This window comes from Chaetodon auriga, chromosome 1 (assembly GCF_051107435.1).
Source record: "Chaetodon auriga isolate fChaAug3 chromosome 1, fChaAug3.hap1, whole genome shotgun sequence".
Lineage (NCBI taxonomy): Eukaryota > Metazoa > Chordata > Actinopteri > Chaetodontiformes > Chaetodontidae > Chaetodon > Chaetodon auriga.
Window position 1 is genome coordinate 24,198,727 of NC_135074.1, and position 21,532 is coordinate 24,220,258.

Genomic DNA, 21,532 nt, shown 5'->3' on the forward strand with positions numbered 1-21,532 from the left:
GCCGTGCATGTGACTGATCTGATCTATATGGCTGAATAACCATGAATAACCGCTGATGGCACAGAAATGAAATGATTAATTTCTGTGACTGATAAACCCTCGCCAAGGCCAGGTAATAAGAGCTTAAATTACTATAGGACAAGAGTCTCTCTGTCTCATCTCAAGAGGAAAAGCAGTTTACTGTCTGTCTCCGCACAATATCTCCGATGCAAATTGCTCCCGCATTTCATGATAAAGGGCCATAACAGGATTTCAGATAATTTTAAAGTAACGTGGCAACAGTGACACCATAAAGAAGGCAGCAAAGTGGAGCTTGGTGCACATAAAGACCAAAAGAAATGGAGAAGAAAGCAGAAAGAGTTGTATGAGATATGAGATATTGAAATTCTGAAATACCCATTTAGCTGTGCTGAAGAGCTTTTATTTGTCCAGCCAAGCAGAACGCGCTCACTTTGAGGAAAGTCAACAACTGCATGCAGAAGTTTACCTGATAAGAAATAAATAGTACAGACATTTGTGGGTAGCAAATTATTTAAAACAGTTTAATACATGTTTATCAATGAATGTTGATACCAGCTTGATTCAGTCTTCCTCTTGGATGAGATAAATTTCATCCATAACATGCAGAATGTCTTGAAAATAACTTGTTTTGTGCACTTCACTTAGGACGGAATAGTTTGTCATTTTGGGAAATATGCTTAGTTGCTTTCTTGTGAATAATTTAATGAGAAGACTGTTACAACTCTCATGTCTGTTTAGTAAATAGAAAGCTATGCTGCCAGCAGCCATTTAGCTTAGCTTAGCACAAACAGCTAGCATGACCAAAGGGAACCCTCAAAACCCTCAGCAGCCCCAAAGCTCATCAATTAACACATCATATCTTGTTTGTGCAACCAGTACAAAAACAAAAATGTAGTGATCTCCCACTCCCATTTTTGTACAGATTAAACAAACAAGATATAACATGTTAATTAATGTGTTGCTGTAAAGGTGCTGGTTGACTGATTTGTTACCTTCGTACAGAAGCATGCTAGTTGTTTCCACTGTTTCCAGGCTGGCTGGCGGCTGTAGCTTCAGATTTATTGTGCTGTGCAGATGGAAGAATGGCATCCATCTTCTTTCAGTGAGAAATCAGCCAAGCACATGCTTCCCAAATGTCAAATTATTCCTTTAAAATAAATTTTCATACGTTCATGTCCGAGCGTGCCATTTTTCAGACTTTTTTTTCCTATGGAAGGAGACATTAAAACTGCTTTGTGTGTGGATGTATAATGAAACTCTCTCTGCTTCTACAATTATATTCAAAAAGCTACTCAGAACTACCCAAGACAACTTCAGAAAAGCCTTTAAAACTTTTATTGAATTGGCCATTGAATCTTGCAAGGTTATTGCAGCAGGGTATTGAAGCATGGCAGCCTTCATCAGGATGTACTGTACCAGACACGTCTACATTTTTTTAAAGCAAAGATGCATTAATTTTTTTTTTTTGCTATCTTATTTTTTGCATGCGATGCCATATTTGGCAGCACGGCGGCTCAGTATTTTCCACCTCCAGCTCGCAGTCGCATCACAGCACAGGTTTAAATTTCAGCCCTTGTTCTTACTGTGTGGCATTTGCATCTTCTCCCTGTGTTTGTGCGGGGTTCCTCCAAGTGCTCTGCATTTCACACTGCACAAACATGCTGCTCCGGTTAAGCTAAAAGTAATCCCACATGTGTGACAGCAAGTGTGACTGTGTACATCTGTGCTGACTAATATGAGCATTTGTGGATGATGAGCATTCAGACTGTGTGCTCTTTAGGCGTTCGTTAGTAAAATAGAAAATTGGCCTTCTCATAAATCACGAGAACTGCCATTTTTTGACACTGGCCTCAAACATATAGCTCCAAACCCATCCAGTCTCACCCCTGATAGGAAATGAAAATATCACCTTATCTCAGAATTTGAATCACTCCCCCATCATCACCACCACCACCATCATCCTCCTACCCCACAACTGTGGAGTGCCTGAAGATGTTTTAATATTACATGCCATCCTTTTGGTTTTAATAATTAAAGACAGAACCACTGATGTTGATTAGAAGCTTTCACTTGGCTTATAAGGGAAAACAGCTGCGTGTAAAAAGCACCAGTTTTTCACGACTGTAAATGCAGCTTCATTGAAGGCACATTCTTGATGCACTTCAGCACAGTATTGAAGCAAGCTATTCATGTGCTCTTTCAAAGAGGGTGAAAATAACTTGTCTCGGTCTTTGGGCTACAGACCGACAGCTCAAAACGTCACGCCTTGCAATAATGTTCCTTGTGGTAGCAGTGACAGTTCTGTACAGCATGTGTTTTTTGTCCAAACAGAGCCTAAATTGGAGCTACTCTTTTATATAAATGCCCAGGGCTGAAATTACCATTAATGGTAATGCAGTCGTCTATGGTGTCGTGCTGAGGTAAAGTGATGCAGCTGGACTGAGTTTAAAAGTTTTTCCGATCAAGCTAAAAATTTAACATAAATGCATTTTTGTCGCAAGACACGACAGTTTGACAGCCCAGATGGACTGTGCATTAACATGACAAGGACATTTTTCCCAGCTTGAGTTAAGTGAAGGATGTAGAAATGTGACAATAATTGCCAACAAAAATATTAGGGGAAAAGGGGATTTTCTCTGGTTAAATTACCTGGCATTAATTTTAGGCAGATAGAGCAGCAGGGTTTAGTAAATCTGTGTGAGCACAACGGGAAGAGAGACTGTGCTAAATTAGGAGGATGCTAAATGAAGGATAAGGTCAGAAATGGGAAACCAAAGTGTTGGGAACAGATAAAGGGCTTTGGGAGGAAGGAGAGCAAGGAGAGGTGGGGAAGCCGAGCCTTTGCAGGTGGCCCCATCACCACCCAAACGTGCTGGTAATAGCTGCCATTCATTATCGAATGTGCGACTGCCTGGTGCAGGACCAAGTACCCCATCCATCCCTGTCAGCTAGTGGCATGTCAATGACAAAACCTTAATTACACCATTAATTAATAGAACGATTTTTTCCAGCATGCACTCTGCGCCTGATGTTCGTTAAGCCTCCTCGTGAGCGATTGCTCATGCCACAATACCATTTAGCTGACAGAAGTACACAAAGAAAAAACAAGTCAATGAAATGGCATCCTGAGGAAAGAAGGCCTCGAAAAGCACCGCAGAGTTCTATTGATTGACAAGATGAGGAGAGAAAGTGGTTGATCTTGTTATATACATCATCAATTGAAGTAATTCACATCCTTTCAAAATCCCCCCACTGTTTATTTGACATGCAACAAGAATGTCAAACGCTGCTGGAGGACAACATGTGCCTGAAAGAGGGAAGATGGCCAGAGCAGAATGAACAACATAATTGACATCACCAAAAAAACAAAAACCCTGAGATTTATAACTAATGTGAAGCCAATAAGGCGGGGATGAACAACAGGCCAAAAGACAATAAAAGGTTATATGTGGAGGAGACAATCAAGGGCCACTACAGCAACCCCTCAGGCTCTTTCCCAGGTCTTACCCAGGAACTAACCAGGTTCAAAATCATTTCTTATAAGAGCTGCAAAGTGCCTCTGCTTTCATCTAGACTGTCGAGAGTCCCATTACAGCTGTGTCCATCTATGGTATCTATTCATGACCGCTGATGGCTGTTCAGTGAAGCAGTACCTGCGGCTGAACACGAAGGGGGTAGTTGGGACACATCTGTGAAACACACTTAGCACTCATGTCACAAAAAGCACCATCCCTTCAAATTCCATTTTAACTTTTTTTCTGCAAATCTAGAATAGAACATGTTTAATCATCTAGAGTGAGTCACATTTCAACAACCATCTCAACAAATCTTTTCATTTCTGTGACGAAAGCTGACTGAACAGATAATCGCATACGATTAATCACTGCGCACATTACACACCACACCATCAAACAGATATTATTAAGGTCACAAAAACAATGATGATAAATGTGAGGCAACCCAGTGTGACTGCACGGCACTTAGTCTGTCTCACACTATCACTGCAAAAACAATGAAAAACATTGTTAATGCTTAATCTCTTTAAAATGTTCATGAAGACATCTCACCATTAGTAAAAATTAAGCATGGAAAAAGAGGAGCTGTATCAAATTAGCCCAGCCACAGAATGCAGGCAACCCCCCCCCCCCCCCCCCCCGAAAAAAAAGAAAATGAAAAGGTCGAAATGCTTGAAATTGACAGTGGAGTGCAGAGAGGCTGGGTACAGAGCTGTGACCGGTGTCAAGGCCTCATCAGTCGCAAAAGGAATGGCAGGCCAAAATGCTGAATAAAGCATCAAACTACCTGACTGTAGCGGACAGGAACAGAAAATGGCTGTGGAGGAAGCCAAGTTGGGACAAGCACACTGAAAATAAAGACCAGTTGAACAAAATGTGCTGAGGCAAATTATGAAGAAATTATACGATGACTCAAAAGGGAGCAATTTTTAAAACAAAAGCTTCTATTTATTTTCAGCAGAAAACTCCCCAGCTGTTGTTTTCGTATCATCCAGTGGTCATTAATACCACTTTCGCATGCAAGCTGTAGCTATCATGCACAATAATAATCCAAGTTGAAGCAAGTAAAACTGCTGTGTTATGGGTGATGAAAGATAGGGGTTTGGGTTAACAAAAAGCTGCTTGGTTGCTGTTAGAGAGAGATTGTGGTCAGGGTTAAAGGAAAACAGCACTGGCTGTTGGTAGGAGATAGGTTTCAGCTGTTCTGAAGTCACTTAGTGTGCCCACAATCCATCCTGACCTACTGCCTGAAAGGCTTTGTGGTACAATAGTGCACTCCACCATTGCATGCAACCACAAATGGCTACTTGTATGCATATATAGTCTTAAGCATTTGAAAAAATGACTGTTTCTGTCATAATTTGTTTAATAAGGACAGTCACTAACAAATATACTGCATGTCCAACCTATGTTTGAACCGGACTGCTGGTTGTGCGTTACATCCGTGACAATGTTTTAAGGAAGCAGTTATTTTAAGACAAACCATGTTCTTTTCCTACACTGGTGATGCAAAATGTTTCACGATGTTTCGTGGATTACACGTAATGCAGTGATATTGGGTTGTCATTTCAGAGGGACATATTGTACTTTATGCTTTGCTACATTTATCTATAGTTAACTTGCTTTTCAGATTAAAATTGTATATCTGAAAAAAAAAACATGATCATAAAAAATACATGTTAGATAATCAATCGGCTCTCAGCCTAGTTGGTTTTGTGTGTCGTTGGGTCCCCTGACATTCAGATTACTGTGAGTTGTTAACAGTTTCACTGAAGAGAGATTTCCTCTCTAAACTTCTAAACTGGTTTTCATTTAAATTAACAATTTGAGGCACAAAGGTGTCATATTATTCAATATTTCCCAAAAAAGAAAACATTAGAGAAAACTCAAAAATAATTCAAAGAAATTTGTGTATCAGAAGTTTGTTGTTTTTCTTCTTTCCCATCCCATTAATCATCTATATATAGACCCAGTGGTCAAAACTAGCTCCACCTCAACCAGCTACAACAGTGAAGTACAAAGACAGAGAAGGGAAAAAGAAAGACCTTGTGTGTGTTATTCACTTGTGACGAGGTGCCATCTAAATGATCAGACATTAATTACACTCACATGCAGCCATTTGTGCTGCATGATCCTTATGGCTGATAATGGAGTATTGTGTCATGTTTATGATAGGAGGATAGATAAGTCTCATCATTATCATAAAGCACTAGGAAGTCTGTGTTGGATTTGCCCCAGTGGGAGCTATTGTGTGGCTAGATTTTCCTCTGTGCTACAGTTGATTTACTGCCTTTATGGAAGTACTAACAAATGCTCACAGGTATTGAAATAGATTCAAGCTTAGAATGTCACCACAGCTGAAAAGCAAGCCCAGACTTCTTCGCTCAGAGAGCTGGCTCTTTATTATTGTGTGATCCCCATCGTTATTACAACAAGCACACAGGATAATCGCACCTCATTAGTTATGTTTGATATTAATGGGCGCAATATAAATACATTCCCCCTGTGTTTCAAATGGCTAAGCAAGAAAACACATAGCCGCTTATCTCGCTGCTAATGCAGTCTGGGTAAATGATGGAGCTTTGTGCTGCTGGAGCCTTGGAGAGCGAATACGCAAACACTCTTTATTGATCCTCTGAGTGGTTCTGAGTCAAGCGTCTGCATACATGACCGTAGGATGACAGAAATGATCTCAATCCAACCCTCAAAGACTCGGTGTATGTTCAGGCTTTCTCAGCAGCTGTTCCTCAAATACTACAGAAATGTTCTATTGATAAAAACAAGTTGTGGTGTGTGTGTGTGTGTGTGTGTGTGTGTGTGTGTGTGTGTGTGTGTGTTTTTGTGCACGTGTGAGGACATTTTTGGAATGTGGGTAAGGAGAACAGGAGAGCATGGCTGAGGAAAAGAAGGTCATGGTATTACATATCCACATTCAGTAATAGAATATGGCAGACTGTGTGTGATGCTGAAATCTGTCAGATCTCCCTGCCCGGTCTCACTCTCTGTGTGTCCTGCTTGAAATTTCTGTTTGATTCTTCGCTGGGGAGAAGAGGCAGTCATTAATACACCGCAATATCTTCCATGTCCTTTGGTGCTGAGGGAATCCTTTACCGCATCCCTCCTCCGAAGTTATGTAAATCAAAATGTGCATCAAAAGCCATTTGCCACATTAAGCACAGCCTGCAAATATATGTGTACATGCAAGCAACCTTGACAAGCCCAAGACTCCCTGTTGTATTTCAAATTCCCTCACCTCATTTAAAAATCAACCATGCTTAAAAAATGAAGACATAATCAAGCAGCTTGCTTTGAAAATCAATGGATTCGACTTGTTTACTTATGAATAAGAGAAATGTGCTATTTGCGTCCATCAGAAATTCTCTGTTTGATATTTTCCATCTGGGATATACAGGAGAAAAGAATCATACATTATTTAAACTACAACACTTTAATCCATGTTGCTATACGGTGTATTCTCAATGCTGCTGCGGTTGTGTCAAACACATACTAAAAGGCCAAGGTGTTTTTTATTCTACCATTTCCAAGTCTGTAAAAAAATGACATTGGACTTGCGTAAATTTCTATTCTTACTTGTGCGTCAGAGTGTTGCTGAGGCTCCAGCTGACGTACACCTCCTCAAAAATTTAACTACACAAAAGGGGCCGAGAGGTACTAGCAGGACACAATAATAACTGTAATTGGTCAGCTTGGGCTGCTTGTGTATTCTCCAGCATCTCTTTTGGATGCTGGTGAAGACTGTTGATAATGAAAATATGATGGAGCAACTTTCCCGAAAGCTTGGTAACAGTTTCTTTTCCAGTAATGGGAGACAAGTTTAAGCTTTGTGGTGCAAGAAAGTGATCGTCTTGCAAGTCATAAGTTACTCTCTGTAGTCGAGATAAATCAAGTCCCAAGTCAATATCCTAATCTTTCTTTATTGTATCCTAAACAAGTCACCCTAACCCTAAACCTAACCAAGATTAGCTTATTTGTCAGGTTAACTCACCGTAAAACACACTTAATTCAAACTCAACAGAAACAAAATGTAGCTCACAAAAATCATCTCGTCTTTAGAATATTACAACTATCACCAATTCTGGCTTGGCTCTCAAGCTTAGATGTGAAAATATTCCATCTCTAGATGCTTTTCCAAGCTGGCGATGACCTTCCTGTCACTGGCCTCCTTTGGTCTCAGCAGCATAAACACCAACAATCGCCCAGTGCTCTGAGCTCTCTGTAGAAGCAGACTCCAGTCAGTTAACTGGGCCACTAGCTGCACAGCTAACTGAGCTAACTAACAGCAGCAGCTAGTAACTCCAGTCAAAGAAAGCTACAGCAAAGAACAGTAATTAGAGGATACACTGGTGATATGCTGCCTGTTATTTGTTTGTGGCCAGTTTTTAGACATTATACCTTTTAGGCAAAATGACTGGCTGTGCAACAGCAAGCTACTGTGACACAATTTTTTTTTGTAATTTATTAGCATTGGCACATTATCGTCCATTTTTATGCTCACAACGTAGGCCTTCATGTCTGAATGTGACACTCTTGAGATATGAAGAGCTGATTCACTGGGCGCTGTTTTATGACATAATTTCTTATCCTTTCTCCTGATCTTTGCTCTTCCAGTTAAAAGTCTTTAAATTGAAGTGTGTTAAAGTAAAAGTAGAGTTGGGAGCATATTTTAAACTTGTCAGATATGGTCAACAACTTCATGACACAACTCAACTCAAGTTCAGTCAAAGTCCTTTCAAAATTGTAACGTATCACTTTTGATGATAAATCTGTTTCCTGCTAAGGTTAGATTTGGTTAGGTTTATAGGCAAAAAAAACAACTTGGTTTGGGGAAAGAACACAGACTGAGTTAAATTAAGAAATTCAGTAAAGTTTTGAGACATTAGTTGGAAATAGGGAAGGAACAGCAGCCTCACATATAGAAGTTAGCTGTTTTGTTAACCCGTCCATCCACCAAACAGTTGTGGTTTTATTACATGAATAAGACTATTATGAAGGCCTTTCCACATAATCTTAACCAAACTGTTTTAGTTGGTAACGTAACTAAGCTTTCATCTGTCTTAGCCCGTAGCTAACCCCTGCCTAGATTGTTTTCTGTGCTTAAAGTAATTTAAGCTTTCCATCAGCTGGTAACATTTGGGGAGGAATATACTGTTCATACAAACTTTCAACAATTTTACTCTTCTCAGTAATGTATGGGATCTTATGTTGGTGACAATGAGATGGATCTTTGGATCAACAAAGCATGTGACCTCTGTTTGCATCCTGTTTCCAGCCAACAGCCTCATGTTGTTTTCTTTTTACCTTTAAACCTTACAGTCCCAACCTTAACCAAGCAGTTTGTGTGAGTAAATCTAACTAAACATTCAAAGCAGCAGTGTCCGACAACAGTCATCACTACTTTTTTAACCTTTGGACTGGACGGCACTGACGAATGATGTCATCCTGCCAATTGGAGCATCGGATCAGAAAACACACATACGGGTTGTTTTGGAAGGCAATGCCAAACAGCGTGTTTGGGCATTTAGTTTGGAGGACATTTTGTGTGTTGTTACTTGATTCTGCAGAGCATTCAGTGATGACGACCTGTCTGTCTGTTCTATGTTAAGTTAAGTTAACAGAGGTTATTCAAAAGGCATTTCAGCAAAAGGATATCTGCCAGAAGCCATTTTAATGCTCAAATGGATTCCCGTGGTGGAGCAGATTGAAGTGGAGGTGGTCTGACCGCAAGAATTAATATATACAAAAAGGGGCTAAACTGGAGAATAGATTGCTGTCACAGTTGGTAATTCCATGTCTAGATTGATTGCTGGCATATTGTATTGCTCAAACTGAGGTGATTAATCTGTCTTTGCATAGTTCAAAACCTCTGTGCCACTGACTTGTTTGCCTCGCCAACAATGCTGTCAAATGCAATTCTATGTCGCTTTCCTTTTCATTCCATTATTCTTTTCTTAATTCCTCTTTAAATATCCTCATCCTTACTGATGTGTGTGAGTGTGTGCGCACACATCTGTGAGCGAGTGAGTGAGTTAGGGGATGTCTGAGTGAGTGTTATTAACCTTGCATTGTTTACTCAGCCTTACATATATGCATGAGTTGGCAGTCCTTCATTCCACACTGATAAAAACCACTTAAAATTTCAGACAGAAAATGAAACCTGTCAAAAATGTACACAATTGAAATTTGTTAAATTAATGAGATGAAAAGAATATGAAAGGGCAGCAGCAGGTAGACCAGATGACGGGGTCAATGGGAGACACTATAAAACTGATTATGATTGATGATGACAGATTGGAACATTTGTGCATGCAGAGGAGAATTAATTGGAAAATTAGTAACCATGGTTAAATTATTTGCAGCCAACAAACAATATGCATATATCTATGTTGTCAGACCTTTAATATTTTGAGTGGGAAACTGCATAATACCACAACGGCAGAGCTCTTGTTTGAATATTAAATGCAGATATGTGTTTTCCCCCACATTTTACTATAAAAATGGTCATAGTATCATATATAAATGGAAAAGTAGTTCAGTAAAGCTGGAAAGCGTGCACTGTACACTCTGTAATTACATCCACTCATATCCTGGGAGGCATGTTTTAAGATGCAGATTGAGTGTTTGAACAGATGACTTCCATGGCTGTCGATTTTATTTCCTCATGGGAAGCCATGCAATAATCTACAGGTCAGAACACATTTTCATAAATAACTCAGTTCAAGATATTGTAACAGCTCGGCATGATATTGCAAATTCCTCACTAAGTTTGTGGAGTTCAAAAAATAATTGGACATCCAGGCACTCATTTAGCTTAATCGGTTTCCCATGGAAATTCTGACACGCTGCATGTAGCTGTTTCTCTACGCTGCTAGCACTACCAGGAACAGGAGACACAGAGAAATTGGGTTTTTAATCTCTAGATAATGATAAGAATAATAATTCATACTCTACACATCATAAACATCTTCAAATTTAGAGAAAAAATGGCCCAGAAAAATGTGGAAAAGATTTTCAGTGAGCTAAAAAAAAATACTTTCTTTCGTGAAATTCAGGGATTAAAGTCAGATCAATTCAACTTATTATATAAAAAAGGTCTTACGGACAAAGGACCTAAAGACACGAGTCTAAAAATAGACTTGAGTGAATTAATTTCCCTCTTCAGCCATGCGACCACAGGGTCATTACCATAGACATGGCTTCATTTCTCGATAATTTGTTATTCCCAAATTGCAACACATGGTTAAGTGTCTTGGTGGGACTTTGATGCCCAGAGCATGTACTCCCCGTGTCTGGCAGAATGTCATGATCAGAGCCATGGACAGCAACAGGAGGCAGCGTGCAAATATGAATTCCAAAGGGCTTTAAAGCACAAAAAAGAACAGGCCATCCTAAAAATGAGGTAACAAATCAGCCGATCCTCATATCTATCACAGGCGTGAGCGCAAACAAAAAACTGCATGCATGCATGCACAAAAGCTGTGTCGAATTCTGTTTATTTAAAGTTTATTTATAGAAGATTTTTCAGTTTGAAATTGTGAGACCTCACGTATAATACATGCTACTCTTTTTTAGATGTCAAAGCCAGCATCTAACAAAGGACTGGCATCGTACGCTATGCCATAATGAAAAGCTGAACTCCAAGCCTGAAATCTTATTCAAACTATCCTGCAAGACTACTGACCTGCCACTCACTGTGTGTGCACAATTATTGACTGAAAAAAAGACAAACAAAAAGATCTGGAGGTAGCCATGATTGCAAAAGGAGCTGAGTGCGGTTTGTACATGTTGCAGAACAGAAACTAGACACAACAGCCTGAAAGGTTGTGTAATTGAAAGAGGAAAATCTTGTATTAAATGGTGTGATCAGCAGGCACTGTTTATCATACTAGATCATTAATTAAATCACTGAGTAATTCAGAATTAAATTAACAACTCACTGAATTGAGTGAACATAGCAGTTGTGATACAGTATATAGCAGGTTTCAGCTTTCACTGCTCTATTAAGGGGGTTTGTCAGTTTCACTCTGCGACTTCAACACACTACAGGACTGGAATGAGAATGATAAACTGTTGGCTCTCTATTAGTGTCTATGGTGACTCTAGCATAAAGGGTGCATGTGTGCTTAACAGAAAACAGTAATAACTGGTGTAAAGAAATTGGAAGCTTGCTGGCAGTGAGGACACAAGAAGATTACATCAAACATGTTTGGCACAAATCAGGTCGTTGTCTGAGAGGACCCAAGTGGATCAGGCATGTCAAGATTGAATTATTACAAACCTTCCAATTGAATGAAAATCAGGAAAGTGAATCTGCTATCTGGGAAAGCCCCTCTGAATGTCCACAGAGGCCAAATCAGCCACAATTCTCTCCTAGTGAGTGGTCAGCTTAAGCAACTGGAGCATTAGCTGGAATTAAATGGAATTTACTGCAACGTTAATCAGCTCCGTCCCAACTGACGCTTAAAATAGTTTGAAACAAATGTGCAAGCACATACCCACAAGAACTCCAGCGTCAATGATAATATCTCAGTTTTACTACCATGCTTCCAGTGAATGACATTCATATACAATGAAACTCATTTGAACAGGATAAGGCAGAGGACCATCATTCAGCTCATCATATTGCTTCTTTTTTTAGTCACATATCATCAGTTCCTGCTCCTGGAAACTAAAGCATGATCCAGACTTCATGTTTACCTAAAGTTTGGTTAATGTTGTAAATGGAATCTACCACTGGCAGCCAATTAGCTTATCTTAGCACAAAGACTGCAAACCAGGGAAACAGTTAGCCAAGCTGCCCAAATGTGAGTCTCCCCTGCGCTGAATCCTTTGAGATTATACATAGGCCAAAGGTGGTCGGTTCTGCTTTGTTTTTCCATTGCATTTTACAAACTGGGAGGATTGGATGCACGTTCCTGAAAAGGCTTACGTGTAGGACTGTTTCTTGACTGAGCACAGTGACTTAGGCACAGTGGTTGCCTTACCTTTGGGTAAAGCCCTGTTTCCCCCTGTTTCCAGTCTTTGTGCTCAGCTAAGCAGCTGGTGGCTGTAGCGTCACATATACAGTACAGACACGAGAGTGGCTGGTTTTCTTATCTAACTCTGCAAGAAAGTGAATACATATATTTCCAGAAATGTTGAACTATTCCTTCAAGGCTTAATATTGGAAGAGGTGCCAATGAGACAAGACACAAACCCCAATGACTTTTCTCTGGGTGACACTTAATGATAATAATACTTAATTTAAAAATGAAATAAATTGCCGTATTTCACATTAGACCTGGATATATATGAGTCTCCTCCAGCTCTGGACCCTGAGAAATGTCAGCATGCCTTTCATATCATTAGCAACAGCACTGCTGTCTGCATATGGAAGTCAGCTAATTGGGGCTAAAGACGAGTGACCCCCCACGTACAGCCAGCCAATCAGAACAGTGGCTCATGCTGCTTTTCTAATAAGCCTAAAAATCCACACACTGGACTTGTAAGTGGGGGTCAGTGTACGGTAATGTAAACTAATTATTTAAGATTTTCACAAATATTACACAATACTGCAATTCTTAGCTATACCTAATGTTTAACAGCTGATATATCTTGTTGATGTTTTTTTAACTTTCTATAAACCTTATCTCCGCTGTAGTGATGATACTGCTTTGAAGGCATTTTTCTGTAAAAATGCAGCAGTGTCAAAGTGGGCATGATGTGATGCTGCAAGACTTGACCACATGCATAGGAAGAAATCTGCCACTCCTGCACTTTTTTCTTGTTACTTACCCCTGACCTGCTCTTAAAAAAATATAGTCAGCAGCATTGCACCGCCTTTAATGATGTGTAATCACAGTGGTTTCCTGCATAATGCCTCCAATGTTGGGAGAGACCATCAAGCATCACAGATATCCAGGGACAATTTAGGCAGATGGTGGTACTCTACTTCACTTAACAGAGAACGCAAGATAAGACATATTTTCATGCCTCAATAAATAGACCACTGAATACATTCATATTTGGAATAGAAGATCATGAATTTTCCTAATTTCTTGATGATTGTATGCTACACTGTATATTGAAAATCGTGAATGGCTTTGATTGATGTTTCTCCTTATGTGCTGGATGTATGCCATCATTTTCCCAAGAGCAGGGAGAGAAAAACATCAAAGTTATTCATGTCAATCTTTAAGCTCGTTGGAAAAAATAATGGTGAGCAAGGCTGTTTGAAAACTCATATCCATGTTTGCTTATGCTCATTTCATTCCGTCTTGTACCCCATTCTATTTCAAAGCAACTGAAAGCAAAGTAGATCCACAGTTGAATTCAAATGGAGATGCAATTAAATGCAAAAAGACTGAGAGAGAATTTGACTATTGGGATGTTTATGCATTACAGACTCTGTCATCGCAAAGACTTTTGACTACACTCTAGAAGTGACTGTTAAATCTAATGCGATCTGGAACTTGCTGGATACATCATCCCGAAACGGGTAAAATGGCCAATTAAAAAGGCTCCTAATCTAATGTGTGACATTATCCTCCTTTAAAAATAACACAGTTTCTGTATGAGATGTCATCACATCACAAGCATAGGATTTTTAATATTAGCCTCACTAGTGCCGTGACTTTTGGGACGGCAATGTCTGTCTGCTGGTTGGTTCACCACTTAAGTCCAGGCCTAAATATCTCTGCATCTATTGACTGGGTTGCCATAGAGACGATTCCAATTACTTTGATGTTTAACTTATCCAGTGAAATATCTCAACATCTGCAAAATGGATAGGTGCCCTATTTGAATTTTTTGACTTTAATGGGCCGCAGGCGATCCATTTACATTTGCAGTGTTAACTAAAGTATCTTAACAAGTATTTGTTTTAGATGTTCATGGCCCACACTGTCACAGGTGTGTTTAGGGGGTCTGGAGGAGGGACTTAGAGGAAAGTGGTCAAGAAGTTGAAGAATGGAGGGCTGGACAGGAGCAAAGCTGGGAACCTCAGGCAGATAGCCTGTGGACTGGGCAGGGATGGAGAAGGTGATTTCAGGGATCAGCCTAAGGATGGGATGGGGATGGTGCAGGAGACCTCAGGCAGATAGCCTGGGGGTTGTACAGATGAGTGAAAGAGCAGAGGAGGTCTGGAATGAGGCTGGTGATGAAGGCAAAACCCCTCTGGAGGATGAGCAGGAGGCCAGCAAAGGCGTAACCTCTCTGCTGGCCGGTGGCGTAGGCAGAACACCAAGGGAGGCTGGGGACGAAGGCAGAGCCCCTTGGGAGTACGGCGACAAGGCGGGACCCCTCTATAGGCTGGCGGCAATAGCGGAACCCCTCTTGAGGCAGGAGGTGAAGGAACAGCTCATCTGCAGCTCAGGCTCCAGGGATGGCTGCAGCTCTGGTGCAGGGGATGGTTGCAAAACACAAAGTGGAGATGTCAGCAGCTTTACTTCAGGAGAATGCTGCAGCTCAGGGTCAGAGGGTCGCTGCAGCACAGGAACTGGAGAAAACAGCAGTACTGGCTCCAGGGGTCGCTGCAGCTCTGTTGTGAGTGTAGGCCAGACCACCAATTGGGAACTAGGAGCTGGTGTTGGCCGGGCAGCCAACCAGGGATTCTGGGTCACTGACTGGGGACCAGGAGCAGGTGTCGGTCGTACCACCGGAGTGCTGGACAGCGGGACCTCCATGGTACTGGGCAGTGGTGAGAACGAAGAGCTGGGCAGTGTTGTGGCATGATGTTGTCTGGAACCCCGTTTCCTTCCTCAAGGGAAAATATAATAAATAAGCCTACTCTCTGCTGCCATCTTAAGAAAAAAAATAACATTTAGCTTAGCTCTTTGTCTTTGTTTTTGTTTTAGAAGAACAAATATCAAAGCATTGGCCTGTAAATTGACTATTATGTGACATCCTTTGGAGAGAGCATCAAGATAACAAGATATTTGCATGAAGCTATAATGGATTATTATTCAAAAGGGTCCTTAATTCATTCATTCATTCACTATACCTACAAACTAAACACAATTATGTGGCTGGGTGCAGGAATGAGCTGTGGAAGGTGTAGATGCTGTTTCAGGTTAGCAGTGCATTAATATGAATCAAGCAGCAAGTGTGTGCTGGCTAGCAGCTGTTTGGGGCCCCAAGTGCAATCGCGAGCAGCACCTCGGTCCCCAACAAGTGCTAGCTGCAATGAGGTGCATCATAGTGACTTTTAATTTCCCTCTTCACCACATCATATTTGCAGCAGGCCAGGGAGGGGAGGATAGGAAATAGATCCCCAGATTATTTCCATCTATAATTTCTTATCTGGTGGTGTGCCTTCCTTCTGCCTCTCCTCTATTGCCCCCCCGCAGGCACTGCCTTTTACTCCCTGGGTGTGCCACCATCTAAAAATTGAATTTGAGGGGAGGAAATTAGAAATGAGGGCATTTTCATTTCAATTTATCTTTCCAATGAAGCAATTTTGATGTTGGGTCTTATAAGGTTACAATATGGAACTCCCATCTACTTGATACCCTTCACCTTGCGACCTTGTCACCTATACCCCACTGTCACCCTTTAAACCCCTACCAGCCTCTCCCTGTCTGCGCTCCCACCCCTTTAAAGAGCTCTACATCTTAAAAACAGTCAATTTCCAAGCCAAAGTGTGCCACCTGCTTTTGGCAGCTGGAAGCTCTGGCAAATGTAGATAAATGAACAGAGCCACCTGAGGGATTTTATGAATCTGCTGCTGCTTGGCAGATTTATTTGCTCCCCGCCACAGAGAGCTGCACTGGTAAGCACAGATTACGGTCTGCAGCACAACTGCCCCTGCCCATTCTCCTGTCCTACCCCCTGTGTGTCCACCCATACAAGCTCTGAGAGGTTGTTGACCTGTAATTCATCAGTATTTTAAATTGTAAACTGCAGCCTTGTGTTTTCCTGTGTCTTCCTCCACCCCATCATTACAGCTCTGGAACAGATTGTGTAGTGCCCTTGGGAAGCTATGAATATGTTTGTTTAGTGCCTGATCTAATCTTACATCATTAAGCAGAAGGATAGTTGACTAAATCTTATAGAACTGTAATTAGATTTTTATCAAATGCACTGCTGTTCTGTACTGTACAGTATATGCTTATGCACAACTATACAGTATCTTGCCTCAGTCAAATTCACTGCAGCTCAATTCTGTTTGCGTTTGCTTTAATATTGAATTAATGTGAATGTGGAATAAAAATCTGGTTGCAGATATTTTTTTTTTCAGGCAATATGGTGCTATGTTTTTGTACCATATGGAAGATGTTGTAAATTAGCTGTACAAGAACTCGGGGACAGGGTTGCAACCTGCATCCACCTGTCACACCTGCTTTACAGGTGCCAAAAGCAACATTCATAATAAGGGAGAAAGCTAAACTAAAGCGTATTATTACAAAGAAAGAGAAAAACATTGAAGACCTGAAACCAATAAATGGTCTCATGTAACCCAACTATTAAAACCAAGTCTGAACCCTCAAACATCCCATTGAAGGTCTCTCCTAAAGTGAAGACAGGCCAAAATGTCTTCACTTTAAAAAGTGTCCTCACTACGAACACCTAAACCTCAAGTAGGTTCTCACACAGATAGCTGTACAAGTACGCACACACACAAACACACACACACACACACACACACACACACACACACACACACACACACAGTCATGTTTCCATCATTTTTGGGGACATATTACATAGACTTGCATTCATTTCCTGGAGACATACCCTAACCACAACCATAACCACTGCTTGTCTAACCCTCACCTTAACCTGAACTTTAATCTAACCTTAACTCAAGTCTTCACTATAACATTCACTGATTTACATTAAGGGGTCTTTTAATTATAAGCTCCACAGATGACTGACCTGTATTAGTCATGTTATTTTGTCCAAAATTCTAACCCACAGTCATTTATTTTGCACCTGAATAGAAGTGCCCTCTCCTGACACATCTGAGGTGAGCCTTTTCCCTTTTGTAGATCCTTTTGGAAATTAGGTCAAATTTCAGACACAGCAGTCAGTGAGCTGTCTGACTTTAAAGGGAGTTCATTCAGCGACCGACACATGATGGCTTCAGCGTTTGCGGGCAGTTAGTTACCTGTCTGACTTCACTTCTGAAAACCGTTAGATTTAACTTGGAAAAAAGGCTTAACAAAAATATAAACCACATATTACTGTATTATGTCAATGTTATGACAGTTTTCTGTGAGTATTATAAATATTATTGCGATCACTCGTCCTAATGGTTGTCATTTGGCTTCAGCAAGGAGCATTATTTGGAAATCATATACTGAAGCAGCTCTCATAAACAGTACACATTTAAAACAAGCATGTCACTAATTTGTGTGTGTGTGTGTGTGTGAGAGAGAGAGAGAGAGAGAGAGAGAGAGAGAGGGAGGGAGAGGGAGAGACTGCAGCTGTAAATGCAGATTTGCGTGAGTTGATATGTGAGTGCTATTCAACACCAGCATGCAGAGTATGCAGGAGTAAAACAAGGAAAAGCAATTAATGAGGTGATGGCTGGTAGCAACAGCAGAGAAATGCGAAAATGGAAGAGAAAGCAAGGGTCTTCCTAGACTAAAGACATTTTTCTAAACAAACACTCAACAGTATGAAGTTTATGCATTTGCAATGTAGGAGATCATGTCTGGGTACAAAGGGGAGAACACAATGAATCATTTACAGTGAAGCTTCCTCCACACATGCACACACAAAGCACAATTTGTTGTTATTTTATCGAACGTAACAGGGTTATGTAGTTATTTAAAAAAAAAAAAATACTAAAGATTCAATTTTATTGTATCTTCGAGCCGTTTTCATATTTACATCGGGTGAATCAATTACTTGTCTTTGACCTTGTGTACATGCACTGTAATTTGCTCTCAAGTAGCAGAAGAGTGTTCAATTCTTGCAGACATAAAGTTTAACAAACAAATGATTTATATCTTATGTTGAAGTGTATGCCATGTCCTCTTAAGAATATGAAAAATTCAGTTTAGAACAACACCGCTTCATTCTGTGCAAATATATCAGTGCAGCTGTTACACATGTATACAGTGCTTCCTTCCTTGATAGAATTCAACTTCAGGGTGTGTGTGAACTCTTAGGTGGGCTACAGATAAACTAACATCCTGCCTCCTCTCTCTTCTTATCCTAAATCCATAGAAGAAAAGCAAGTTGAGCTCATTCCCATATTGGCAGAGCACACCCATGGGTGCATTTAATACTCTAATTAAGTAATTGTATGTGGGGAGCAGTAAAACTAATATTGAAGCAGACACTGGCTGAAGGCATGCCAGACACAGTGTGTGAAGTAAACTTGCTATTTTACATTTACCCATCACTATTGTTCATGCAGAGAAAACATAATCGTGCCTCTGTACCCTCAGACTGAATTTACAGTTTACTGGTGATTGACTTTCTATATTCCATTTAGAAAAAGAGAGAAATTGAAAGCCACTCTAACCTATGCCACTGAATAAAGGTAATTATGGTCTCACATCTTAGTCATAAATAATTTACCTCAGATTCTTTATTATAATTGCTCGAGAGATACAACACTTTTGGCTGCAAAAGCATTTCTAACATGTTAATCGGAATGGTCTGAGATCTTTTACATCAAAACTTTGACATTAAAATTAATTTTATATTTTATAATTAAAATGTTAATTTATTACATTAATGTAGATTAATTTCTCACCAGTTTAAATAAAATTAAAAACACAACATTTTGCGCATGCAGTGTTTATTAAGTTTAGAAGAACTAGGGGTATCTGCGTGTAATATTGAGAGCTTTTGCAAAATCTGCACTGCTCACACAACAACGCTCATGTGGATAAAAGAGGTTAGCTCCGTCTGAAAAAGTAATATATAACACATGATATTTTCTGGTGTAAAAATCCTGCCGGTGCTGGAACACCATGACCTTCAGCGATTAAATCTGTGGCAGACAGGATGTTCACAGGATGTACCAGCAGCTTGAGCCCAAGTCTTTTTGTCATGCTGTATTTTTTTGATATGTTTACTGTTTTCATGTTTTTGCTACGTTACAAATTATGGTATACGTTGAGAAAATGGCTTGTTTGTGTTCCTCTGTGCAGTAACATGACCACTTCCATTACAAGACAGCAGATGGTCTTAAAGTCTGGTTTTAAAGTCCCCTTCCACTCACAAATATGCTTTGTTTATTGTTGCTTCACTTGCATGTTTGCTTCCTGCTCTGCTGTAATGCAGATGCTCGTCTCGCTTGCTCTCTGCTTAGCTGCAACTTTTGCGTCTTTCTCCTTCTTGCCTCGAACAACAATACAAAGGAAATTGCCTAAAACAACTAAATCACTGGGAGGATGATTATGACAATTCTGGGTTGCGATTATCTTTGAACTGCCTTCTGCTTCCCGCAACGTTAACAGATCCAAACAGGAACTTAGTGGACTGCTGTCAGAGTAATGCCCTGCACTGCACTATGCCTCACTGCTCATCTGAATAGATGAAGTGCAGAGACTGTCATAAATTGTTCCAGAAGATTGGATATTTGCACTGGAGAAGTCCTCTGAACTCCATGACAGTTTGCCAGTGTCCTCCTGTGCCAGTGAGTTAGTTAATCAGAATTTAACTCGACAAGATGTAAATGGATGGCTAAATGACACCATAACTTTCATAAGATTCACTGAAACAAAACCATTGAAGTCATGGACTGTGACTGGGATCTCTACCTGAGATCATTTGGGTGCTAAAGCATGCATGATTGTACTCACACAGAGGGCAAAAACCTACGGACTCAGCGCAGCCAGCTTCACCTCCGGACATTTGGAGGACAGCAAAAGGAGGGAATAAACACAGGCCACAGTCACCTCTGATATTATAACTGGAAAACAGGTTTGAACCACCAATAAATCTCATTCAAACATAAGTGGAGATGACTACTGATACGTTTGGACGTGGAACAATTAGGAAGAGTGCCAGCAAAAGAGTTTCATGTGGAGCAAAGACGACCCCGCTGTCAGACACATACAGTGAACGGTAGGATAACTGTTCTACATGTGAACCAGTGATGCTTGCAGAGGACAATGTGAAGTGCTAATGCAGGATTTCATTGAACCGTGTTATTGTATGGACAAACTGGAAGGCCAATGTTTTATTAGTGCATCACGCTCAACAGAGGGATCAACAGGCTTGGGAGACTCTTAGGACTCAACAGATGGCTCGGAAAAACCTGTGGTCTGAAAGGGATCAACTACACTGATAACTTCAATCTGCTCGGGGGACACAGGCATCTTTTTGGGGCAGATGGCGTCCACCTAAGCAAATCTGGAGTTAAAGCACTGATTGACCATTTCTGGTTTGAGATATCCATCAGCCAGGCCTTAGATGATTCACCCTGACACACAGCAGCCTCAGTGCTACGTTCACAAAACATCACTGCCTCAATGTCAGTGTGCTGTCAACAAGCTCATGGATCATCCTCCTAATTCCTCCTCCCTTCCCTGACTCACCCCTTTAGGGATTCACTGATAAAATGGAAGCGCTGGTTAACGCTGGCATTAATTTTACCCCCCGGTCACTGCCACATTGTCTGCCTGCACCCCAGCCAAGCACATTCTCTACTAACCTTGCTGAACAAATGATGACAAAAAGAGAGAACAGCTCTCTCCTGCCGAGGGGGACAAGACTGATAAGACCAGTGAGGTCACCAAAGGTTTGCCTTGTCAGTCTCTCCCCCACCTCTCTTCTCAGGGATATCACTAACAATGTAAGATCAGAGATTAAGGAACTGGAAGTGATGTTCATGAATGCCACTGAGCTGCACTGCCACATCTCGATTCACACAATACCAAATAAATCTACAGGGCATCCATGCATACAGTAGAGGAGATGCTGAGGACAGACTGGTCCTTGCCCCATTTCCATTACCCTCAATATACCCTCTCTTTTGCCTACTGGGCATGGACCCATTGCGCTGTACAGTGGCCCTCACCAAAGCCCAGAAGCAG